General features: G+C 40.9%; 1 protein-coding gene across 1 annotated transcript in view; it reads right to left on the reverse strand.

Annotated features, from left to right (window-relative positions):
- Positions 1-27,710, reverse strand: part of LOC140364552 (potassium voltage-gated channel subfamily B member 2-like) — a 93,076-nt gene that overhangs the window by 10,136 nt on the left and 55,230 nt on the right. The window lies entirely within an intron of this gene.

Consider the following 27,710-nt stretch of genomic DNA (forward strand, 5'->3'; position numbering starts at 1 on the left):
GGCTTGTATTAACCTGCACTAATTCAGTGGATGTAGTTAAGAAGGATCAATTGGCTCAGTCAGGGTTGATCTGACGTTGTGAGTCCTGGATTATGAAAAGAGAAATGAGACGCGCTCGTGCCAACTGACCTTTTGGCTTGAAGAGAGAGGACCAGTACTTCACCGTTAAATGTCTTTTTCTAAAGCAAAAAAATAGTAGTGTGGTTTGATTTTTAATGTGCACTTTACAGCTCGTCTTCATGGGGATATTATTGCTGTGCCTGAAAGGTTCCGCAGTGTGGAAATAAACTTATCAAACATATCTTGAAACGTATTGAGGTGAGAGTTTTATTTGTTTGTTTGTTGTTGTTGTTGTGTTTTTACCTGTAAAAACATGCATTCGTACAGTAAGCGGGCTCGCCTCTCCACAGATCTGACCTATAACTAGGCCTTGTAGTATCACTTGCTTGTCTATGTGGAGATAGATGACATCTCCATGGAGACAAGCAGGTGCCAGATCCTCCAGTAGAAGAGTTACACCGTGCACCTTTAAATCAAACTGAAAAATACAAAATGATAATTTACACTACCATCAACTGAAAAAGGTTTTGTTGAGGCCTAAAATACCAGAGAGCCAGAGTTGATAAACCTAAGTGAATAAATCAGCTGACACACTTTGTATTCTGTGAAGCTATTTCAAAATTTACGGTAATATGAAAGCGACAGAAAGGGATAAAAGATTATTAAAAACCTCCTGACTGGCTTTTATTTTTACAAAGTCCTCTACAGAACTGCACTCTTAGTGCTTTTCACTCCTGGGTGAAATATAAAAGGTGTTATAAAAGAATAAATTATTTGACCAAAGTCCTCCAAAAAAGTTCCTAAATTCACAAGAGATACTTAAATAAACGGAGCATCACTAACAGTTTTAGCCATCAATATGGCCACACTATGAAGCTTAAGTATTGTGGACACCGGAGCAGAAACCACTGTCTCCAGTCCCAACTTTCAATTTACCAATTGTCTATTTCAAAAAGTTATTCCAACAGTCTATGGTTGGATGCAACATTTACGCCATGCTACACCCAAGTGTTGACAAATGAATATAACTAAAAAATAATTAAACATAACTTTCTGGGGTCCAGAGATTTATGTGATGAAGAGGAAAGAGTTTGAATAGCAGTGATGGTATTAAATTAGAAGCTAAGTAAAATGCATCAATGGACAAGATAATTGGTAAAAATTTTAAGCATGCAAATACATTTAATAGAATGTCAGTTGTGTCTTGTGTTTATGGTGTGGAATATAAACTACTGTCATGACTTCTGTGGAAGCAAATTTTCCTATAAACTCATATCTATCTAACCAAATTGAGATTCAATCAATTCAAATCAATGATCAGCTTTAAAATGAGAGAACTACAGCTCACGCTCTGTCATTAGAGTTCTGACTTTGGAGGGGTAAATTTTAATATGTTTTGAAATCGATCAAAGAAAAACAAAGACTTATTATATCATCATTGCCCTATCACTGAGACCTAATTGCAGCTTTAGCCACAGATCTTGTCTTCTTGACGTGCCGTTTCAAGATCAATTGAGAAAAACAAGAGTACAGTGGCTTGAAGGGAAGCTATCAATTGTATGACAGTCGGGACACAAAGCCAACCTGGCGCTATAAGCTCTGTATCGATCCAATTCACTCAGAGAACCATGATCCTCCCAGTTTCCCGGCTGACCCCTCTTCCCCCTCATCCATTTCTTCTGGACAAACTCAGCCCTTTCCCAATCAGTTATGATAATTTTTGGTTGCAATCAATTTGTGTGATTATGGCTATGCTAATGTGCATCGATCACTGGACCTGAGCTGAACTTTATTCAGGCATTAAAGCTTATCAAAGTGGAAACACTACAATTAGCTGTGGTCAGTCGCGTGTAAGGACAGGCAGATTCCACTGACACACAATTAGCCACTATTATCATTAAGAGCGATGCTATTGTTAAGACACAGAGCACGCAGGTTTGATATATAAGGCATGAATAGACAGGGCGTGACTTAGAAGCTGCGCCCTCGCCATTAATCCACAAATGAGGAGTGAAACATTAGTTGGATCTCTGCACTTTCTGCTGCTCCAGTGCATTCAGAGCGCCATAGATTCACAATAGTTTATTTGGTCTCCTTCCCATTTGGTCCTCACTATTAAACCTATTAGTGTCTGGAAAAGGGAAGTGACTGAAAATCTAATTAAGTGAAGTCCTTTGACATTAGAAAATAGAAATTAGCGCTAATCTGTTCCATCCATCTGAATAACTGGCATCTCCCATAAAGTGCAGTGCATAAAATTACTTATTATTTAAAAATACATATATATATATATATATATATATATATATTTTAGGCTTTTTATGGATTTATGATAGCTCTCAGTGTAGTCAATAATTGTGGTGGATGTAAGCCATTTGTCTTGGCATAACACCACGCAGCCCTTGTAATTTGATTTGTCATCAATCAGCTGGAGTACATGATGTGTCCCTCTGCGCTTGGCAACCCTTGTCAAAAACATTGGCGTGACATGGTTCAAGTCACTCTTTCAGGGACAGTCAAATTAAGGTGACTTGTGATTTCTCTTTAATGCGTTGACAGTTTTTTTTCCCCCTCTATGAATTCATTGTAATAGTTTAGCAGACAGGACCAGACAGCGTCCAGGGAGCTCGGGACAGCATTGTACGCTGCAGGTTGGAATTTCTTTTCAGCAAAACCGCTACAGTGTCCTGGCTGTGGTAGAACGACAGAAGGTACAGCATGATGCATTTGGACAACAGCACACGATGCATAGGCTCCTGTTGGAAGTTAAAGATGCACTATGTAACTTTTCTAAAGATCCGTCACCCACTCAATAAATATGTCATTTCTTTGCTTGGAACGCTCCACAAAATAGCATTGTCTTCATTTAAAAAATCTATTGCAGGTGTTTTTATTGCTTAAACAATACCTTGAAAGACATTCTTGCTGTCTTCCTCTCCACAGAGCTGACCTGTAACTTCACCTTTTATTTTAATTTTAATGCAATACTGGTTAGGAGAATGTGTTACAATATTATTTCTAAACCCTAAATGATTACCGTACTGAATGAGTGAATGTATGAAACCCAAATACTAGGCTTAGATAACCACAAACTTGCAAAAATGTAATGCAGACTCTAAATAGTCTGGATCAAAACTGCATATTTTAACTTTTCACCCAAGTTTGCAGCTATGATCCTCTTGCCAAATTACCACCGAATGTTTCTGTGTGTTTTCCATCCTGCTAACAGCTCTAATTGCACGGTTTGTTTGTGTAACTTTCGCTTGAGAGAAAACTAGGCTGCGATTAAATATTTACGCTGTGTATTTTTGTTGGCAAAACGTGTCTGTGGTAAACAAGGAAGACAACTGTGTAATGGAGTTGACACAGCTCGGACAATTGGACTCAGTGGAAGTGATTCAAGCCTAACCCTACGACCTAAAGAAAAAGAAGGACCACTCAAATATATATCTTTCACTTATTATTATGGATGTCGCTTTATTAAATGTTTGTGATATGATTATTGTCAGAAAAAGCATCACACTTTTATGATTTTCACAATAATTGAAAACATAATCAAACAACAGTGAAATCCTTTATTCACTTTAATTCAAACTGTGATACAATTTGTTTTATCACAATACTAACATTTCAAACTCGATTTCAGTACTTGCACGATACTCAAGTCTAGGCAATAGGCAACTATTATCAACACAAATAATAGTACTTTCTTTGTTACCATGTGGTCTTTTAAAAAACGTTATTTCATTACATTATGTTCTGTTTATGTGATCTATTTTTAGTATCAATACTAGTTTTAATCAGTTAGTATCTGATTTTTCAATACAATCCTATACATTACATTATTGTAGTATGTATTGTCAGTATATGTGACCGGCTTTAAGAAATCATCCATCCATCCATCCATTTTCTACCGCTTGTTCCCTTTTGGGGTCGCGGGTGACTGGAGCCTATCCCAGTGACTTTAAGAAATCAAACTTTCTTAATAATTAAGGTAAAGTTAAGTTAGTGTGGCATGAAAAGTCACATGAAAAAATCACTTTATTTATTAATTTACTTCTTTTTTTTTCTTTTCTTTTTTTAATATATATATATTTTTTAGTTCAAATTGAATTAAAATTCATCTAAATTCATCTTTAAGTGACCTATTATATATAATGTACATTATTTTATTATCACAATTATCGATTCAAAGCCATGGGGAAACAAAAAGCCAAATGCTATATTTCCAAATTATTACACTCAAACATTCTCAATCGTAAGCATATTTACTTGTGAACTTTTTTAACTGACTCTTAAAGTGAGAGTGCTGACAAGTGTCGCCTTTTGAGGTCTGAAAGTACTCCTGTAGTCTTAAACATTCATGAGTTCACACAGTCGCCCTTTGCCTCAGCACTTAGACCATCGCGGGTTATTTCTGAACACAACCTTGAGACATTATTCTGACTCAATCAAAGTATCGACGAATTTATTTAAAGCGCTGATAGATCCTTGAGCTATTCTTCGACTGTAATGGACACCTAATGCCCGCTGCATCTACTGTTTATCCGGTAACAGTAGCCCCCCGTCTCCGATTTCCCTACTCTTGCTCCTCGTACCGTACTTCATTAGCCTATTAAAAGATTCTTCACTGTGCGCCGGAACGCCATTTCCTCGGACGACTCAGCACTTTTGACGACTGTGTGTTAAAAAGTGCCCCCCCAGAGAGAGCCGGCCTCACAGGAAGGGCAGCAAGCAAAGTCACCGAGCGTTTAATGCACAGAACAAATCGGGTTTCAAAAGAGAAAGGTTTGATTAGGCTCAGCAGGAGACGGTCGTCATTGGAAACTTTTAATCAGGCTCAATCTTTGTCACTGCCTGCTAATCACATCCGTCCTTTTAAATACCTCTGTCACAATGTGTCACCGATATCAAATTAAACCGATGTATTATTGAACTGCAATGGTTCCCCAAGATGTCATGGTTCTGCTTCATTCACTCCATGTTGCTTTACGGCATTACAGTACTACAGAAGAGAAACCAGAGAATATTTGTGATACAGTAGTTGGTTCTTATGTGAATGTGATCAAACTCCAATTCCCAGTTTTTTTTTCAGCTATTGCTAAAAATATGCCAACAAAGCACTGAGCGCTTACGAGAGAGAACAAACACAGAAGCGTAGTATTTCTGTGGAAAGTGTAAAAATACTTATGACAAACACTGATGAGGCCGGAAGTACAATGAAATGGTCAAATAAATGATCAAGTAAGAGTAAAAAAAGTATTTGGGAAAGTAAGAGTAGTAAGTAGGAAAACAATATTTACTTTAAAATGATGCACATTTTGTATTTTCAAAGGACAGAAACACAACAACAAAAAATATCTAAATAAGAAAGTGCAAAGTAAAACAAACATTGTGCAATTTAATTAAAACGGTACTCAAACAAAAGTATTTAAGCAAATATAACTGAATATTACCAACTGTTTTAATGCTTAGTGCCAGCTTGTCTTCTGCAGTGCACATTTCCTACACTGTTGTGAATATATATTACCTCATTTGCAACACAGAGAACTTTAGTTTGATTTTATTTCAATCACTGCATGAAAGTTGCCGCTAGGTTACTCCCCACCATGCCGTGACAGTTATGGCAAAGCTGTGATCAAATCTCTTGTCCTTCTTAGATGTCCTCTGACTGCAGCCGAACATGAAAGTGCAGAGTATAAAAATATATGCTCCTCTCCATCTGGCTGCATGGGGTTTGCACAAGTGCCTTTGGCCTTTATGGCGTGACAACACTATTAACCTACACGCCACAGACATCTCCCCTGAGAGGAGAGAGCAGGCCAGCAGAGCATTCATGCACTCTTCAAACACGCTATGCATATGACTTGAGTATATGCGTCATGTAAAATACTAATGAAGGACAAAGAGAAATGGACTCTCAACAGCAGTGATTCACAAACATTTACTCTGAGTACCCCTGAACTCGAGTACCATGCAACAATCTGCTCACTGTTAGATTATATTGTCCATTATTACTATATATACACACAGGATAATTCTATTTTATTTAATTATGTTGATGTCCAAAATCCTACAAAACTTGTTAAAGGATGTAAAAATCGACTACAAAGTACATGTTTTATTCAAATACTACAACTACTATTCAAATTTCACCTTTTTTAATCAGAATCCATTCCAAGTACACCCTGAGTGTTTGTGTTCTCCCTGTACCTTACCTACTATACCAATACTGTTACTCTATCATTACAAAAGATATTTTTACCACGATAGGCCCACTGACTGAATACAACTTTTTGCAGTATTTTCAGTAAAGCTGCTTGATGTAACTGCAGGGGGTGTGGCCTGTTTCCTCAGAGTAATTACTGCTAAGTGTCCTGATGCTCGAGTAGATCACTATGTTAATCACATGGGCCATAATCTACACTTCCTGCTGCGGCTGCTATGCTCCAAAAAGAAACAAACACGAAGCAGTTAATATTAATGACGCTTAGAGGGCTGCATATAACCGCCTGGGCTGGCCTGCAGGTATGGAGATAACAGTGAGAGGAAGGATCGCTTACATGTGCTCACGAGCTCCCCCAAGTAATAAAATCACACATCCAGGTTGGAGGTGCCCGGTGGTGAGTGTGGCTTTTGCAAGAGACATAAAAATGATTTCAGTTTGCAGATAAAAGTAGAAAAAGCCTAGCAGAAGTAATTCCCTCTTCAAACTCCCACACTTGTAAAATCTCCGTCCCAAACAGTCACATTGCAGTGTGCTCAGCAGGGGCCTATAGCTTCTGGCTCAAAGCGCACATGAAAGAAGAGAGGATCCCCCTCCCACTCTGGTGTAAGTTTGTGTTATCCTCAATGAGTGCACGTCCTCACCTTGCCGCCTGAGCCAAACTGTGTAACCATGGAGATGAAGTCAAGAAAGTTGGCCATTGAGAAGCTTTTATGACTTTTTTTATTTCTCTATGTGAAGCAGACGTCTCGACATTCAAACACATAGCGAGGACTTTTAAGTCGAAAGGGAGGCAGAGCTGCTTTGCGGAATTTGTGATAAGATCTCTGCAGTGAATACACAATCAGGAATGTTGCTGCTAGGTTAAATAAAGTTTAAATATTTGTACTTAGAAGGGAGAAGACATACTGTTTCACCAAGAAACATCAGATAAATAAAAAAATACATGAAAGTAATACTAATGTGACTTAAATCTACATGTTTCAATCACTAACATGAAGACTGATAACATAATGAATCCGTTCTCAGTCTACTTGTGTCCACTAGAGGGAGCACTGCCCTTCTTTCAAACGATGTGACATTTCTTGACTTTGCTCTTGTACTTTTTCACTCCTTTTTCCAACAGGGTCGAACAGGGGAAGGAGGAAAACTTAGTTATGATGTGCAGAAGGGGAGCTGCACTAATCTCTTTCTGCTCTCTCCTCTCCCGTCTCTTTGCTCTCAACAAACACTCTCCCTCGGCCTCTCAGCGGGACCACAGCAAGGCCAGTGGTCACCCAGGAGTCACTAATCCTAATCAAGTATGAAGAAGATGGAAGCACAACCCTTAGTCCTGCAGAACGTGCTCATTCTTATTCCCCATGACATCAGCACGCGGCGGTATCATTAGACGGCAGTGTGCACAGTCACTCTCGATTGTACCGTTTTCAAACAACACAATGCGCTCTCTCCGCTTGCCTATTTTTGTGTGTGCCCAGTGGGAACGTTTGTTGTTATCAAAAATATGAAGAAAGCATGTAAACAGCCAGACAGACGCCCAACTGACAACAGGCAGGCTTTTTAACAAGTTTCGAGCAGATGATGTTGCATGAATATATGCATGAATGAGAACTGGAGGTTATTTCTTATTTTTTGAGATGGAGACTCAAGCTAACACAGCAAGAAATAAGGTGAAAACGATCATTTAATTCTGTCAAATGCATGGATAAAAGTTTTGAAAATGTGTTGCCTCATCCAAGTAGCTTCTTCAGTTTGTCTGACAAGGTTCTGAAAATTCCACACTGAAACTAAGACATTCTACGATCTACTTTATGAAGTGAAGAAGTTACTTGGATGAGTGGCAAAATCCATTTTCAGAATGACATTTTCTTCATGAAACAACAGACCAAACAAGGATTAGATTAGGATTTATGATATTATTATTTACAAGACGTTTCATAATAATAAGTAAACCTGCTTTGTCTTCTTACTTTGTCCAATATTGTTATGGTTTAGGTAACACCCAAGTTAAAAAATAAAGTTAATTTGTGAAATGGATTTATTGTGGGATAGCTTTATTACTTGACCAATCATACATTCTGGTCTATTTTTCATCTTGGTTGTAGGTTGCTACCAAATTCAAATGATGGAAATGTGTCTAATTGTCCCATTTGTAATAAAACCCAAAACATAATAAATATAATGACCTCTTTATAGCCCATTTTGAACATGTTCTCCAGGGCCTCTTCAAACGCTAACTTCACTTGTCCCCTCTTCATCCCAATTACCATGCAACACCCTGACATTGCCATCTGCTCCTGCGCGCTGAAGAGGCCTAGCAAATATGGTGTCAACAACCTGCTGACGCTTTTCCCCGTAACCATAGAAACATGTGAATGGAAACCCTCTCTGCCTTTGATATATTTGTCACACGGACATGCAATTCAGGCCCTCAAGACATCTTCAAGCGTTTACATTGTTGTTCTTTTAATATCAATACCGTTTACAGAATGTTTTACTGTATATTACATCAAAAATAACAGTAATTGGGCCAACCCCTTCAAGCTTCTGCTATAGTATTGTAGTTATTTTTCATTCAAAGCTTGATCATAATCCATCAGCAGTAAAAGCAGCGTAGACACAATAGAAATTGGAGCAGAGCAAAAAAAAAAAAAGTGGTATGAATGACTGGGCAATTGAGCTGAGTGCTGCTTCATGGTGGGAGTGGTAATAAGTGTACACGGGCCGAATTTCACTGCCTTTGTTCGGAGAAAATTAGAGCGATGATGAGAAGGCGCCACGACGACTGTTTCCATGGTGTTAGGATGAAGCGCGTGTGTGAGGGAGGGGCGCGGCACGGGGATGGAGTAGTTTTGTTGATAGGTTATGGTGTAAACCCCCAGGAAAACAAAAAAAAAACGAGGAGGAGATTCCCCTTTAATTAATAGAAGTGTAGAAGTGCAAATAGACATTGCAGCGGGTGCAATCAATATAAAGAGTAGAGCATCTGTCTAGGCAAGTTTGTTTACTTTTAATCAAGGCAAATAATAAATGTGTGTACCATTAGAAAAGATTCGACTGATAAATGCAGTAGTGGGAAGTTTTCTGATTGTGTGTGCCAGTAATACACACAACTTCTTCTACAGTATAAAGCTGTTTTTTTGTGGCGAAATACAACTTATGTTCTTTCCAAAATTTGCCAAATGGGAAAATATTGAGCTGGGGATGTGCCACTTCTTATGAAACTATAGTATAATAACACAATAAATATAGATATTAGAGTTAGTAACAAATCTTGGACAAACAAGTGATGAACATGTAAAACAAAGCTAAAGTGATAACTATACCAATCTGAAAAGCTTAAAAATAACTGGAGCCTACTTCAACGTTGGTCTTTTATTCTTATGCTAGCCTCATTGTGCCTGGGAAAACCAACAGCTCACTTCTCCAGAGATCTGTATGGGTTAAGTAAGGAGCTGTGCTGCTATGACACCGCTCCATGTGTGGGCTGGGTGGGACATGAGACGAATGAAGGGGTGAAGATGCATGGCGATTATAATAACTGCAAAATCTACCCCAAGACTTTAGCAATAATAATAAAAGTCTTATTGTGTTAGGAAGGGATTATTGGAGCAGAGACTTGGTGTCCGGCAACAAAATGGACAGTCACAGCACATGGAGTCACAACCTATTATAAACTTGGATAAACGGGACACATGTTGAGTGGTAGAGCCTGTTTGGTGGCTGTTGGTGACATTGGAAGCCATTTGCCCCCGGGGGAGAGCAGTTATGTTGGGATGGGACATAAATCCCACAGGATAATACAAGAAACAATATTGGCTCCACGAGAACAAGACGAGATATGGACTTTGATGATATTGTTCATATTTCTTTCTAAGAATTATTGTTTATTTATTTATTTTTAACAGATTTTTATTATTGTCTTTTTCAGATGTTGTTATTGCGCTCCTCAACTGTTTAATGTAACTTCATTTATATAGAAATGTAGGGCAAAAAAACAAAAAAAACAAGGCTGTTTGGATTTATATCTCATTCAATCCAACAGCCTTGTTTTTTTTTTTATTATGTGCAGCAGCTGCACTCTTCTCTTTACAATTAAACAGGGAGCCCACAGTAGGCTTACACTGTCTTCAGTTTTTTATCAGTTCAAACTAGAACTTAAGTTTGAAATGCGCAGAGGCAGATACAAGCCACAGTTTAAGCAGAGCAGCTGACACCGTGGAGTTTGCAAAGTCAAGTTGTTCACCGTATTACAAATGCCATCCCTTGACACCATTATTATTATTTCATGAATGGGCTGTGTAAAGGATAAGGCAAACGATCTGAGTCGCAATAAGAAAATAGTAGTCCAAAAGAGAAAATATGTGAGTTAAAATGCTTCTGACAAGTGCCACGATGTCATATCCAATAAAGAGACCAAGCTTTTTAATGTGCAAACCCATTAAAACACCCCTGCAAAACTACTGCATTGTGCACAAGAAAGTAGACTACCAGAATGCTAACTCACAAAGAGAATTGCTGCTTTGCTGCAGTGTTGTCATTTATTGGATTCAAAGGGCAGAGCAGGTGAAGTTCACACTACTAATGCTGCCACTCAAATCTTTAAAAACAAAAATCAAACATGGGCAGGAAACACAACCAAAATAGTCTTGAAGCTCTTTTCTACTAATGTTTTGTCTCTGATTTTCCCAAAGAGGCGTGATCAAAGCCATCGCAGAGATCAGACCAGGCGCTTTTTTTAGTTTCCCCGGGCTGCTGATGTCATGAGTGTATCACCGTGGCGATAGCTCATAGTTAATGTAACAACTAGCAGGGTTTTAAGTGTCTATTAATCATTCTTATTACAGAGACCAATAAAGAAGGTCCTTGTAAGGAGCTGTTACTGTTTAAAAGGACCAATAATTCCCATGTAGCAAAGATGATAAAAAAACACCATAAAAGGTTCATGTGGAAGTGGTGCTAAATTGCACTATGATGGAAGCAAGTTAAGTAAAGGCCATTCATCTTTGCTGAAACAAAAGTTGGTTGTGTAAACTTAAACAGTGAAGTGGAGTGGACCCCATGTATATTTTATAACTTCTGACTAAGCATTTGAAAAGTTGAGCTATTATCCTAAAAGTTTTCAACAGTAATTGGACCCCTTTTTGATGTTATCGCCCCAAAGCTGAAAACAGTTGAACAACACACTTCGGACTATGGTGCCAAGGTCAAACTAATTGGCCGTGTCTCTCTCATGTCAGCTGTGGAGCAGTGAGCAAACAGTTTATGGCCCCTAAAAGCCCAAGCGCTCAAGTTCATAATTTAAACTCAGTTATAGGAACGCAGGTGTCCTCTATCTCGCCGCAGCAACAGAGCCTGTCAAGATAATACCTTTGGAAAGAGCTTGTGAGCTCTGTGCAGGACGAGCGATTTAAAGTGGTAGCAAACTTGAACTCGACACGTTTATGCAACTCTTAATAGCACTGTTCCTCGTCCATTTGTTTGCCATTTTAGGAGCAATTTGCAGCTTTGTAATTTAAAAAAGTAAAAAAACCGAACTCTATGGTGTAATGCTAATAAAAGCACTCACAATTATTCGGATTTTGCTCAAAAACATATCTGTGTCAAGAAGTACTAAGAGCATCTTCAGAAGTGAAAAGGCAGATTAAACTGTTCATTCACTCCAAAAACTCACACCATGTACCAGTATTTCAATGTACCTTTCTGCTGTGGTCTATATAAATCTGTAAAATCAAAATAAAATGATTAGTTGACTGGACTGCAGCCCTAATTGCACAAATAATTACAAACAACTAAAATATAATCTTTCATTTAGTCTTTCTGTGTGTTTTTCTCCCGAGGCTGGTGTGTGAGTGACAGTGGGGAACTGGATGTAAATCACACAGCTCTTAGCTATAGCAGCCCATCAGCAACCAGCACTAATGAGCGCTTCCATCCGGGGATGACCTCCCCCGAATGCTCAGCTCCAGTCTCCAGATTGAAACATTTCTGCTACTAGACCAGGCAGCCCAAGCCACACAGTCTTGGAAAAATCCTGTAATCAATGGTGAATATTGATCCTTTTGTTTTTACATCAGTGCACAGGGCTTTCACAGTAAAAATCCTCTGTGAATTTCCCATCAGAATTAATGGAAACTGAAGATGGATCTGCTGGACTGAAAAGGGTGAGTCTGTAATAATGGTCTGAGTACAGAGGGAGAAAAGCTTTGGACAAGAGAAGAAAGATGATATCTCTTTCCATATGACAGTATTCTTTAAAAAAAAAACAGCATTAATATGTCCCTCATATCTGTAAACGATTCAATATTTCTTTTCATGTCATGCTACCCTTCATTTGATAATTCTTACACATCTTGAACAAATACGTATCCAGGAGTGTGAGACGGCACAATGATTATGAGCGGGAACGTTTGTCTTAACATCACGACCCATAAGATGATTTTAACAGAAATTTAAAAAGCCATTCTGTATAAGATAAGATGAGATAAGATAATCCTTTATTGTCCACACATGGGGAAATTCCATTGTTGCAACACAGGTAGATACAGAGGAAAAGAACAGATAACTTATAGGAATATACATGACCAATCAATAACTAGAGGGCTATTCCATTGCTTCTTCTTGCTTTTCTAAAAAGGTTTGAACATAAACTGATACACATTCTGTTGAGGCTAGCAGACGCCTGAATGCGACATACCAATGATGCACGAGCGTGTCTTTGGTTAAAAACGCGACTCTGTACATCTGGGTGATGATGTCAGAGCTGTCATCGCTGGTCCCTGGTTGATGAGCAGGAACAGAGGACACACAGGCTGCCAGCGTTTGTGGCTAAATCTGGGCTGGGATTGCGAACCATCCTCTGTTGTCACTTGGGTCTATGAACAGTTGCCATTTGAACAACAGTGGCTTTAAACTTGGCCCCCACGTCAAATAGCATTCCCTTCGCCCTGGGACGGACGTCTACTAGTACAGCCCCGCCCGTTTTGGGAAAGACTTAATGAAAAACAATCTAAAGTGCCAACTCTGTATCTTTTCCACGTCTGTGCAGTAATGAACCTTAATACCCGGCGGTACTCTCATTAAACCGGTTCAACTCTAAACCTTGTCTCTGCAAAGTCAATATTCTTAACTTGACCAGTAATAGTCTGTGCAGCCTATAGGCAACGGGGATGTAAAAGAAGATCCTAAAATTGCACTTATTTGCACTTTCTACTTTTCTTCTGGCAAAATATATGCAACACAAAATCTTTTAAGCGTTGTTGAATTGTTTTAGAGTGTAGATTCAGATTAGACCCAGGATTTAAGTTGTAATAGAGTATACATTCCCTGATGAAGCATTCGATTTGATCCACAAACGGAAGAACATAATACTTTGGCCTGTTAGAAGTGTAGCTCATCTAATTTATTATGCTAATATTTAATTGTGATGGTACAATACACTGCTAAATTATCATTACTTTTGTGTGTTAGATTGTACATTGGTCATGGAGGGCTTGAATTAGGGTGCACGTCCATGAAAGGGGCTGTACTTGGACGGCGTGTGGAGTTAAAAGTAGGTCAGCCACACCTACTCATTGTGTGGCCCAGGTGTGTTCTGGGTGTTCTCAAATGTGTGTATTCTGAACCGTGGACTTATTAAAAGTTGCAAAACGGAATGTATCATCGTATCATTCCAGGGTGCAACAGAAGCAGCAAAAAGGATTTGAGCAAGTTTGAAAAACAGTCAACTGGTAATCACAGCTATAGTTTGGTCAAATTAGGTCCAGTAACACAAATAAACACACATTTTAAATTATTGCAGCAGCCTGAAAAGGTTGGGAACTGGTCTCACACTAATGCTGGTTTTGAAATGCACAATTTGTAATATTTGGATAGTTATTAGCCAGGTCAGGTGGTCAGAACATGAGTAGCAAAGTGTCAATAGGTTATAATGTCATGTGCACAGTGCAGGCAACCCTACCTGTTAAAATGTACCAAGTTCAAATTTCAATTCATAAAATGTACTAGTATGCTCTGGAACATCTGAGTATCACATCGCAGGAAATGAAGAGGCAGGAGAGTGTGAAAGTCCAGGACAAGAACAAGAGACAAGTGGCTGAATAATCCCGTTTAACAAGGCAGCCCCTAATTTAATAAGCATGTGTCAAAGTCAGCTTTAGCAACAGGAACAAGGCAGTTATTAATGATAGTGCCAGGGCCTTTCTACTGCACTGCCCCTAAGACAAGACAAGACACAATTTAGTATTAAAAGTGCACAGCTAAATTAAGTCCATACAATACAGACTCACTAATGGTTCACTTGTATTTTAATGCTAATGTACAAAATATCAACAATGACTAATATGTATCGGAAATGTGTAACTGTAATACTTTGAGGGTCATTTTCACCTCATTCCGGAAGTTGCCATGGGCGTCACTATCAGCTGGGTCCCTCCCTTCTGCTTGCCTTTACGTCATAAGGCGCTGGTACAGCTGGCAGCCCGGTGTAAACGCTCTCTCTTCTTTCTCACACTTATTGTGCTTTATCTCCTATATTTTGTAAATATAGTTAGTATATTTTTTTCTATTTTACTGTACGATAGGGACACGCGCTGGAATAGTTTTTTAATTCAACTGTTTTTGACTTTTTTCGGCTGGATTTGAGCGTTTTTCATTGCGTTCGTTGTGTTGTTGTGACGTGAGCTAGCTCCGAGCGAGCCCACCAGCCCCTCCCCGCGCCCTCCGGCCGCGCTAAAGTACGGCGTGTCGTCGGTACACGTTTATATACACGTTTATATGAAAGAGGAACTTCACGAACGATCGGGACACGCACTGGAATCGCTTTAAATTAACTTGTTTTGACTTTATTCGGCTGGATTGAGTGTTTTCGTCGTGTCGTTGCGATGTGTCTTGGCTCTGAGTCCCCCGGCTCCGGCCCCGCCCCCCGGCTCCGGCCCCGCCCCCCGGCCGGCGCCGTACCGCGTTTACACAAAGGAGGAACTCATGAAACTGCGGAGAACTGTCGTCTTACCCGGAGATCGTTACGTTATCCCGGCGGACATCCTAAGGAAAACGCAACGAAGCAGACAGGCTGGACGTAAACTCCGAGAGAAGAGAGGGACAAACAGGAAGTCGGTTCCCGCCGTAGTCATGGGTAACGTGAGGTCCCTTCAAAATAAAATGACGGAAATAGCGAGCCTCATGTGGTCCCAGAGGATTTATAGGGACAGCAGTGTCTTGATTTTCACAGAGACCTGGTTAACAGCAGAAATGCCAGACTCTATTGTAGGTTTGGACAATTTTCATCTGCTGCGGGCGGACAGAACGAGAGAATCCGGGAAGAAAAGAGGTGGAGGTCTGGCGGTGCATGTGAACACGAGCTGGTCCAAACCCGAACACTGCACAGTGAAGGAGCAGCTATGTAACAAGGATATTGAACTATTGGCTATTGGCATGAGGCCATATTATCTGCCCCGGGAGTTCTCACATGTGATTTTGATCGCAGTCTATGTGGCCCCGTCTGCCAATGCTGAAAGTGCTTGTGAAGCACTGCTCTCCTGCACTTGTAGGCTGCAAACACAGCATCCACAGGCTCTCTTCCTCATCTCTGGTGACTTTAACCACGCTTCTCCCTCTTCTGTTCTACCAACATACACCCAGTATGTTACCTGCCCCACCAGAGAGAATAGAACATTGGACTTGTTTTTTGCCAACACCAAGGAGGCTTATTCTTCTTCCCCCCTCCCTCCCCTGAGCAGCTCGGACCACAACCTTGTACATCTGAGGCCTGTGTATGAACCCATCGTGCGCAGGCAGCCTGTGGTGTCCCGTGAGGTGAGGATGTGGTCTGCTGAGAGCGAGGAGGCTCTGAGGGACTGCTTCAGCACCACTGTCTGGACTGAGCTTTATGACCCACATGGGGAGGACATCAACACCATCACAGAGTGCATCACGGACTACATCAACTTCTGTTTTGAGAACATTGTTCCCTCCCGGACGGTGCGGTGTTTTCCAAACAACAAGCCATGGATTAACCGTGAACTGAAGGCTCTGCTGAAGGAGAAGAAGAGAGCCTTCAGGTCAGGGAACAAGGAGGAGCTGAGGACTGTGCAGAAGGAGCTGAGGAGGAAGATCAGGCAGGCTGAGGCCGGCTACAAGAGGAGGATGGAGGAGCAGCTGCAGCAAAAGAACATTCAGGGAGTGTGGAGGAGCCTGAAAACCATCTTGGGCTTCAAAATCCCCCCTGCCCAGACAGAGGGGGATCTACAGTGGGTGAATGATTTAAATGCTCACTTCTTGAGGTTTGATCAGTCACCCGCCCCTCCCCCTGCATAGCTGCATGCTCCTCTCTTCCACAGCTGGACAATGTCCTGCATCTGTTCCTCTTCGCTTATCTGCCCCGGACCATCAGCTCCCCACTTCACCTGGACTCACCCACCCCCCAGCACACGGTCCCCCTGCCAACCACTGACTGTCACAGCAGCACAGGTGAGGAGTGAGCTGAAGAGGATTAAAGTGAGGAAGGCAGCAGGACCTGATGGCATCAGCCCCAGGCTCCTTAAGTCCTGCGCAGATGAACTGTGTGGAGTTATGGAGCATGTCTTCAACATGAGCCTGAAGCTGAGGGTGGTACCACAGGTCTGGAAGACCTCCTGTCTGGTACCTGTGCCTAAGACACCGCGCCCCAAAGACCTCAACAGCTTCAGGCCAGTGGCTCTCACGTCCCACCTGATGAAGACACTGGAGCGGCTAGTCCTGGACCACCTCCGCTCCACCGTGAGCTCAGCCATGGACCCGCTGCAGTTTGCATAGAGGTCTGGCATCGGAGTGGAGGACGCCGTCATCTCCCTGCTGCACCGCTCTCTCTCTCACCTGGAGAAGCCTGGCAGCTCTGTGAGGATTCTGTTCTTCGATCTTTCCAGCGCCTTCAACACCATCCAGCCGCTGCTCCTGAGGGACAAGCTGGAGACGGCTGGTGTGGAGTATGACCTGGCAAAGTGGATCCTGGACTACCTCACAGACCGACCCCAGTTTGTGAGAGCCCGGAACTGTGTGTCTGACACTCGGACCTGCAGTGTGGGGGCGCCCCAGGGCACTGTCCTCGCGCCCTTTCTCTTCACCCTTTACACTGCAGACTTCAGACATGACACGGACAGCTGTGTCCTGCAGAAGTTCTCTGACGACTCTGCCATCATCGGACTCATCACGGACGATGATGATGCAGAGTACAGAGGACTGGCGCAGGACTTTGTGGACTGGTGTCAGCGGAACCAACTCCTCATCAACGCGGGGAAGACCAAGGAGATGGTGGTGGATTTCCGCAGACGCCACCCCACTGCCCCCTCACCAGTGAACATCCAGGGACGGGACATTGAGAGAGTGGACTCATACAAGTACCTGGTGTTCATCTGAACCACAAACTGGACTGGACTCATAACACAGACGCACTGTACAGGAAGAGCCAGAGTCAGCTCTACCTCCTGAGGAGACTCAGGTCTTTTGGAGTGACAGGGCCACTCCTGAAGACCTTCTACGACTCTGTGGTGGCATCAGCCCTCCTGTACGGTGTGGCCTGCCGGAGCAGCAGCATCACAGAGAGGGAGAGGAAGAGGCTGGACAGAGTCATCAAGAAGTCCAGCTCCGTCCTGGGCTGTGCTCTGGACTCGGTGCAGGAGGTGGGGGACAGAAGGGTCCTGGCTAGATTCACATCTATGCTGGACCATGAGTGTCACCCCCTGCAGGACACTCTGTCCGCTCTGGAGAGCAGCTTCAGAGAGAGACTGATCCACCCTCGATGTGTGAAGGAAAGGTTCCGTAGGTCTTTCCTTCCTGCTGCTGTCAGACTTTATAACAAAAACTGTTAGTACTGAACACTCGCAATACTGACCTAACCTAATACTGATGTGCAATTCTGTCATATGTGCAATTGCTGTTGGAATTCATGTGCAATTCATGTGCAATTACTGTGAAATTCATGTGCAATCTATGTGCTGTCGTGACACATATTCATGTGCAATTACTGTCGTGATCACATGCAATGGTATTTATTTATTTGTCTATGGGAGTTTTTATTTATTTATAGGAGATCTTCTACTGAAAGTGTTTTTCAGACTTCCTATAAGTGATCTGTTCTTCTGTATCTACCTTTGTATCTACCTGCGTTGCACCAATGAAATTTCCCCATGTGGGACAATAAAGGAATATCTTATCTTATCTTATCTTATGTATATGTTCTATGCAGACTAACAAGCTGTTTTCAAGCCATCCAGGGAAATGGTAATTGTTGGTGCAAATGATCGTTGAACATTTTACATAAATCAGCCTGCTTTACATAACTTTTCTCTCGTTCCCCAATCCACTTTATACAGCACATTTCATCAACAGAAGCATATCAGAAGAGCTGCAAAATACAAATAAAAGATAAGGAAAAACATCTTAAATATATCTCTATTCAACTCCATTAGTCCTAACAATAAAACTAGTCAAATCAAATAAGAACAACTGTATTAAAAAAAAGAAAAGCAATGATTGTATCCCGGAAATGCCAAAACAACGGAAGCGCCGATCAATAGCAGTCAGAAGTAGAAGTGGGCGGGCGGAATAAGGTCCATACCACTCATAGACAAATACTATACTATATGTACCGGTACTTGAATATTGAAAACAGTTTGAGCCATGGAATTATCGCTGCTGGAACAGGCAAGTATTAGCATAACTCAAATAAGCTCAATAAAGTAACTGCTGTGTTTTCTGCAACAATTGAAGGAGCACTATGAAGCTTAAGTTTAATATGATTATGTGAAACACTCCACGGAGACGAGCAGCAGGTATAAGAATCCTTTTCAAACCCTTCTGTAAGGTCTGTAAGCTACATACATTCTTGATGCAACTATATAGTGTGACCAACACTTCTCCCTCTCGTGTCTGTGAGATGATGAAGCATTTCACAGTGAGAAATGAGGCAAGCTCTGAACCATGTACCAGCACATGCCTCTGGGGCCAATGGGCTTTTACCATTTGAGCTCCGCTGCACAGCCTACACACCCAAACATGCAAACGTCTACACTGTGAATGTGCCGCAACAAGCACTTCTCCTGGCCCATTCTTTTTTCTAATTACAAACTGCCCATGCCCTGCTTCTTTTAATGATCTTAATCTTAACCCTTGTGGACATAAGGTGACCAGACACTGATAATTGGAGACAAACGACCAATTAAAATAGAAAGGGCAGATTGCATTCCTCACACAGTAATCGATCACTCTCAATTATTAATTTGAACAGAAACAGCTGTAGTGTTGTGGCTTTATCTCCCTCGTGTGCCATTACTTTGTTCATAATAGATCCAAGTGTACTGTATAGTCCAGAGTAAGGCTGTGTTGGGCAGTGTGGGCATTGTCTCGATTGCAAGTGGTGTTCTGGGTCAGCACTTTGGACCGATGGGCTGTTTAAAGCCAGAGTAAATGTTGCCTGACTCCTCACATCTCCCTAAAGAACAAAGGGGGAGTTAGCTCGGGAGGATAGAGGCTTGAGGTCCAACACAGATGGACTATTAGCTGTTTGTTTATGGTGATACAGCAGCATAAGCACAGCTGAGGAAGCGTGCAAGGCCATTTTAAAGTATAATGTTGACAGTATATTTCAGACAACAGGAATATATCATAGAGTAGATTCCATAGACATTGAAGGCGTTTTATGACTTGGGAACACACGCAGGGAAGTATTTTTACTAGCTGCCCCTTAGTGTATAAAGGAGTGCTTTAAGTTACACTCCAATGACCCCATAGGGAAATCCATGTCTGCATTTAACCCATCTATCAACCACTTATCCATCCCCGGGACCCTGTGTCTGGAGACAGTGTTTCAGCCCCTGGAGCTGACATGACGATTTGCTGCAGGGTAGAGAAGATCAGTGCTTCTCTTCATCATACAATGTCCTGTAGAGGCAGACACAAACAGGAGCGCATTAAACACACATACATAGACAGAAGACCACTGTTGTTCTGGAGCTAAAATACTGTACGTTCAATAAATACCTTGAAAGCAAATTGCATTTCAGAATCAACACACTACAGAAGGCCCAATGTTTCTGCAAGGTTGAGCAAATTGAATTTAAGACTTCAGGGCAATATTAAAGGGGCTGTACCAGATTTCTTTTTTTATATAGTGAAACGATCGGGACGTTTTAGCCCTACTGCCTACGGGCCCACCTCACTGCCCTGCTCAGCTTAATAGGCTCAGCTTGGCCTATTACCACTCAGCCTATCACAGCTCTTCCCCAGCACCACCTTTTAACCTCAGCAACATATAGTCTAGTTGTCTTTCAGGTTGTTATTTCCACCAGTGTCTAGGCTCCTGAAAAAAGATTCCCATCATGTCCTGCTCTGCACCGCTCATCTGTCCCTGCTGTCGTCTAAGCGCCAAAGCTAATATATTTATCAATAGATATCATTATTTAATTCTTAGTTGTATTTCATTCATTAGAGCGTTTTATTCTTCGCAAAGCAGAAAGTCCGCTTTTAGCATGATAGCTGTTAGCATTACTGTAACGGCAAAACTCTGCACTGGTCTCAGAAAGTCATGAAAAGCAATTAAAAACTCATCGTGGTGAATAAGTAGGACGCTCAGAATGGGAAAGTGCAGGTAAGTGCAATACATATGAACTACAGCAGAGTTTAAATGAGGTAGATCTGTCGTTCTGTTTGCATTTCACACCAAACATTGGCAAGGTGGGTGAAGTCAAGTGGGTGAAGTCAAGTGAAGCCCAAGGAGATACAGTATGCACGGGGCCATTCGAATCGACCGCTCCACCGCCTGATTCCCCCAAATGACCCTAATGCTGACTGAAGCTCAACGACAAACTCAACAAAGTAAGAAGCTTTTTAAAACAAGATTTAAAAAGACACACAGCACTTTATCACTCAGTGCCTCATCACACCTCTGTCTCACCTCTAACACATGCCCTGACATTACCTTTCATCTAATTACACTGTATAAAATATATGGTAACATTTTATAACTTTTTCAATTGTTGCCTAAAAGAGAAACAAAAGTTGATAGGAGGTCATTATTAGGACAACTATAAATATCCAATATGGCCTTGTTTGTGACACTACAAACATGCAAAAAATAGGCCTCATTTCTATTATTATATTACAGACAATAAATACCATCCCTAACTTTTTTCCCTCCATGAGCATGCTCTAACGTTATGCTTGTTTACAGACAGGAGTGGGGGAGTTGCACGTTACAAAATCCAATGTGGGAGTAAAAGGAATATCCCCAAGAGTCCTGTCCTACTGTATCTGCCGTATTTGGTGCTGAAGACTATCGCTGTCAGTCAAGCCAAGTCTCCAGCACACTGTGTACATCATGTTAATAATACCTAGATTAAGCTGCACTAAACATTGGCATTTAAGGTATTAGTGCTGGACTAATAAGCCGGATGTTTCTCAAATACTTTTCCGATGAGCTCAGTTTGCAGAGCAGGAGGTATAAATCAAAACATTAGTCAGACAAAAAAAAGACTGATGAAACAATAACATCAGCTGTAAGTAGGAGACACCAACCTTAGGCCTGTTTTCGTTTCGCCACGAAGCTAAAAAAGCCATGCACGTTATTGATGAAACTATTGGCATGTTGCGCTAACCCTAGCAAATCCTGATTTCTGTATCGGTTTCCCTTTGTCTGTCCTGCAAAGACTTTTTAGAGGATTCTGTCCAATGCAAGAAAGGTGTTTTCTTGAATTCTTTGGCAGTTGCGCTCAAGGCATTTTCCCTTGAGCTAGAAAATGTGATTATACACCGAGCAAAGCTTTTTAAAGTATAGATTCTTAGATTCTAAACTTTATTTAACACGCCTGCCACAATAAATACCATATTGACTAAATTAGTGCTGGAACAAAATGTTTTGCGCTCCACATTTACAGTATCGTGTATACATTTTCTCTGCTTTGTTGTTCTTTTATTGCAGTATGATAAGATTAGAGCTCTATAGAGTAAAAAAACAAAGGTTTCCCTGTATGTCTGAGGCACACTGAAGCTTCTGGTTGTCCTTCTGCTCTGATCCGCAGCGGTGTTGGTTCAGCCCGCCCACTCTCTCCTCATGAGTGCTCCCGTCTCCTGTGAAGTCCCATTACCCATGCCAACATTTCAGCTTCGTAAGCCACACGGCGATGGATGTTTGCAGGGTTGAGAGTAACTTGACTTCAGGGAAGCGCTCCATTTTTAGACACTTGCATATTCCGAGGACGTGGCTATGTGGCTCTACTGTGTGAGAAAGCCATAAGTCCACAAGGGATAGGAAATGCAGCGCACCATCTCGAGGGGGGCTTCCGCTGGCTTTACGGTGTGTTCTTGTAGCTCATGGAAGGCACATTCACAGTAATTAACGGTAAATACAAATGTAAACAGTTTTTTATGACTTGCAAAAGAGTCAGTCTGAAGCAATAAGAAAAAGTAAACAATATAAATCGAATCAGGTAGCAATTTCTTCTTCTTATGAATTAGAGTTGGACAATATAAAAATGTACATAATATTGTGAATGTTGTCTTGAAGATATGCACAATGCATAGAGTGAAAATAGAGAATATCCTTTATATAAAAAAAAATGCTGCTACAAAAGAGCTGTTAAAAAAATGGAAATTTGAGCAATTTTGTCAATATTGCTCAACCTTTTTATGAATAAGCCACTGACTTTTGTCCAATTCCTGAGCATAAACAGTACATCTTCACTTTTCCTATAACTTCTCTAAAAATCTAGGAGTCATATCAGGGCATCTGGAAGAAAACTCAGGGCTAAAGATGATAATAACTGTAACCACAAAATAGATAGATACCACCAAAATTAGCACATCGTACTTACCGTAGTTTAAACGCAATCGTTTTTTTTTGTCAGAAATGCTAAGTATGAACCCAGTCTTTTCTCTACTCTTAACAGCGCAGAGAAATCATCCTTAGAGCGACCCCAGCAATCCTTCCTGCCTTCTTCTGTTCCCTTTGAAGAAGCCAACCTTTAACCCAGCAGCTTGAAGAAGATCTATTGTTTTGCAGCCTCTTCCCCCACACCTGTCACAGAAGCCCACTGCTGTAACAAAAAAGGGGGCTTCTCTGTGACGGCGAGATTGCTGCCTTTCATTTGTCTAGCCCACTGCACTGCGCGCTCTCAAGCTGTAATTAGTGTCAAGAACAAATTTGTTGGTGCTAATAAGGCTGCAAGCTGTGGCGCTAGAAAGTACAACACGACTATGTGTGGAGATGTAGCTACTGCACGGATGACAGACGGCTTTGCAGGGAGGCTAGCATTTAAGGATCAGTCGCAAAATAGTTGGTTTGAATGGGAGTAGGACAGGCGCTTGTAGAGGCTAAATTTGATGTGCTAATGATAAGCTATTAGTCAAATGGGCTAACTTGCTCTGGTGTGGAGCCGCAAGGAGTTACAAGCATGTGGATTTTTTTTTAGTCTTAATTCAAAGCCTGCATAAACGGAAAGCATGTCAGAAATGGCTTTGACGTAAAATTAATATAGACATATTTAAACAGAGAGATAGGCCAATAAGTGTTGAAAAATTCAATCACAAAATGTAATAAAGTGTAAATGTAAGTTTGGCTTGGCTTGGATTTCTCTCCACTTTTGGATTTAACACAACAAACCACCACTCCAGCAGTAACCCCTCTCCAAAGCGCACATCTAGATTTAGAACGATACCCCACGCAGTGCTTCTCGTAATGTTTTATTGGAAGATACAGCCAAAGATACAAATTCCAGTTAAAATGGTCAAAACGCATGTCTTTGCAGCCCAAATAGACTTAAAGCATTTAATCCAGAACAACAGGATATAAGTTCATGTATGGTCACTATAACTTTCATTCCCTGTATGACAGCTCGGTCGACTTAAAGGATATCAAAAGTCCTGAAATAAACCTGAATGAAAATACACATTGAACAGATGACAGTGGGCAAAGGTTAAAGTTGATTAATGCAAGATTACACAGTGACGTGGACTATGGGAAAAGCCCTTAATGAAAAGATTTAGGATTTGCCCTATAATCCATAGAATGATCTTCAGTTGTGTTGGCTTCTCTTTAGAGGCAGTCAAGGTATATGGTAACCTAATCACCAATACATATTGTATATTGCATTGTAGATGTTAAAAGGCGAATCAATCATTTACATTTGGTGCGGGGCCAATAGTCCAATCTATCACCAAGCTGAGAATTCTAAAACATTTTTTAGATATCACCTTTGTCATACAGCGAATATAAGACTGTGTAAAGGTTTGCCGAGGGCTGAAAATGGCAAACTCTCATCAATTGTAAGTTTCAGTTTACTTTTACATTTTGTGTTACCGTATTTGCCGGACTATAATTCACACCGGAGTATAAATCGCACCAGCCAAAATATGCATAATAGAGAAGAAAAAAACATATATAAGTTGCACTGGAATATGAAATGCAGTTGCAAGTGTGAAAATAACAAATATCACATATAAGTCGCGCCGAAGTCTAAGTATATAAATATAAGTATAAGTCGCACCCCGGCCAAAACTATGAAAAAAGGTGCGACTTATAGTCCGGAAAATACGGTAATTCAGATATTGCACAATTTAAGATCCAGATCAAGTTAAATACTGTAAAAGCTATTTATTTATTCAGTGTTTTCTTCTGCATTGTATAACAAGATACGATCAGATATTATACCTATCTATATCTTCTTTTCAGTTGTGAGTTATTAGTTGCCTCTAGATACATAGTTCTAAAATGAAAAGTCTTTGAAATTGAAATGAATTTTAGAGATCCCAATGTCACTAGTCTTTTCAGTGAGAGCCCTGCTATAAAAAAACTGTAATACTTGGGACTATTCTGCACCTTATAATCCATATAGTGTGCGCTCTGCAGGATTTCAAACACCTATCTCATTTTTATAGCGTATAATGGAAGAACGGAAATCCTTAATGGGATATTCCAAACTGTGTACTCTGCTCTGTTTGTGCAGACGACTTCACTTCGACAAAACGGTCACAAAGTAAGACATGTCAAAGTAAGACATTTAACAACAACGCAGACAAGAGTGTTCGCTGAAATAACTCAATTAGCCTGCTATTTTCAAAAAAGTTAGCAACTATTTTTGTAAATGACAGTATGTATGCATAAACTATCTGGTGCTGCTAAAGAAATAAAATCCTCACTGTTAAGATTCCCTTGTAGAGATTGTTTAAGATATAAATTAATGCAGAGTTACACGAAGAAAACTCACCTAGATACGATTATAAATGTGTCTAAAATTACAACAGTTTTATACAGCCATTTCCCATGTGCTTCTACAATATCATGTGTCTTCTTTAGCACACATATTATGCCAGATGCCCTTACAGCATCCAGCAGCCCACAGCATTGTTAAATCGGTGTCCTCCCGTTACGCAGAATTAACATTCGTAAATACTGTTATAACAATAAAGTCTGTAGCTATTGTCGTTTTTTTCCCCGTACCTGACTCTTCCTCATCCTACCCACGTGTCTGCCTGCCCTCGCTCTGTATCTGATGCCCTTGTCGCCACTGTCCACCTGAAATAAGTTAACCACTTTATCAGATGGCCTAAAGTGTGCCAGCGTTGATTAAAGCGTAGATCTAAACATTGTCTTCTCTATCGGGGACACCCAAATTGAACCGTACATCAGCTACGCCTGGGAGCAAAAGGCCTTCTAACAACAGGAGGCAGGTGTTTGGGCAATTACAATGGAGGAAAACAGAGCGGAGAACAAGGGGCAAATCATGTTGCATTGAGCATTAACGTATCCATGTTATGAGAGAATACATAATGGCTTTATTATATTGAAACACATTGGATGCACAGCAGAAATGTATTTGTAAAACATCTGTAAAATAACTGTTCAATTGTAGTTCTGTAAATGTCATGTATTAAGGAGGACAAGGACAAGAATTTGTGGCACAAGCTTTCGCAGGATCAAAAATGTCTAGATTTGGAAGCATCAATGAAAATGTAGGTTACCGTATTTCCGTACTATAAGGCGCACTTAAAAGCCTTTTCATTTTCTCAAAAAACGCCTTATAGATGGACTAATTCTGGTCGTTCTTACTGACCTTAAGCGATTTTGTGTGGTACACGTTTTATTTATCTTAATGCGCTGTGTAATTAGATATGAAAAAATGATCGGAAATAGACCATTCATTGACAAAGCGCCTTATAATCCAGTGCGTCTTATAGTGCGGAAAATACGGTACATTACATACAGCTGATGAAACAATGTTAATAATTTGGCTTGCAAGCAGTGATTATAATTGTTCAGAAAGATGTGAGGTTACAGATAAAAGTATGATATAAGAATTCAATAAATAACACTATCATAAATAACGTTATCACTGCATTCTCAATCTTGTGTCTTGTCCACCCTTAGTCACTATAATCATTTGTTCTTATTCATCAATTCACTGCCATCAACAATCATATCTTCAGAGCACCAGCTCCTCAGCAATTCTTCCACGGCTGACTCTGCATTTTAACACTAACAATACCAGCACAAAAGCACAATTATGGACCATTCACTGCTGGTCATGGGGTCGGATTGAGACACGGTAAGAGTCATTTTGTCCACAGATTCACTGCATTACGGATACCTCACATCTGGGTCATTTGTACCCGTCACAAACACACAGATGGTGGGTGTGTACGGTAGAAATAAAGACAAGATTTACACAAGGTGGCTGGAAGGGCAGAGGAGATTATGTTGTGGTCTGTGTAGCTCTGTGTCCCATGGATTCCACCTTCTCACTCTTGTCTGTTTATTTCTCTGACCCAGCCGCGCCAACATCTGCCCTCACCGGAGCTAAGCAGATTAATTGAAAGATTTGGATTCATGGGACTCCTCTTCTCCTCCACTCACAAGTCAAACTGAAAGTATCTGTCATCAAAAATGAAAAAGACAATACTATAATGGTTGTATTATTATTATTAAAAATATACAATGCTTTTACCAATATTTAGTGATAATTTGCCCCACACATAGCATAATTTTCCATTCCCACCCTAAGCCTACACTTGAAGGGTCATCACAACAAAAGGGCCCGATGTCTGTGCTTAAAGTCAGTTTTATGTTAAAGTTGAAAGGCGCACCATGTTCTGGTTGTTAGGTGCTGAAAGACCTTTTTAACACATTTTCCTTCATGTCCATGTTTATTAATGCCATTATTATAATTATTGAGTATTTGCGGACACTTTAAATAGGTACATGGTGATTTCTCTCCTCGCTGCACGCCGCCTCACTCTCTGCACCTGAGCAGTGTGTCGCCTTGAGCGCTCCAGGCTCTGGCTGCTGCTCGGTGCAGGTCCATGGTCCTGCTGTTAGCTGCAGTAAACCTTTTGTGTTTGACCTGGTGGTCCTGTTTTCATTTTTTATTTTGGTCAGGTTAGTTTAGAGTCATTTTTGTCT

Source organism: Eucyclogobius newberryi, unplaced genomic scaffold (genome assembly GCF_026437365.1).
Source record: "Eucyclogobius newberryi isolate DKJ021-1_F unplaced genomic scaffold, fEucNew1.0.hap1 SCAF_18, whole genome shotgun sequence".
In the NCBI taxonomy this organism is placed as follows: Eukaryota; Metazoa; Chordata; class Actinopteri; order Gobiiformes; family Gobiidae; genus Eucyclogobius; species Eucyclogobius newberryi.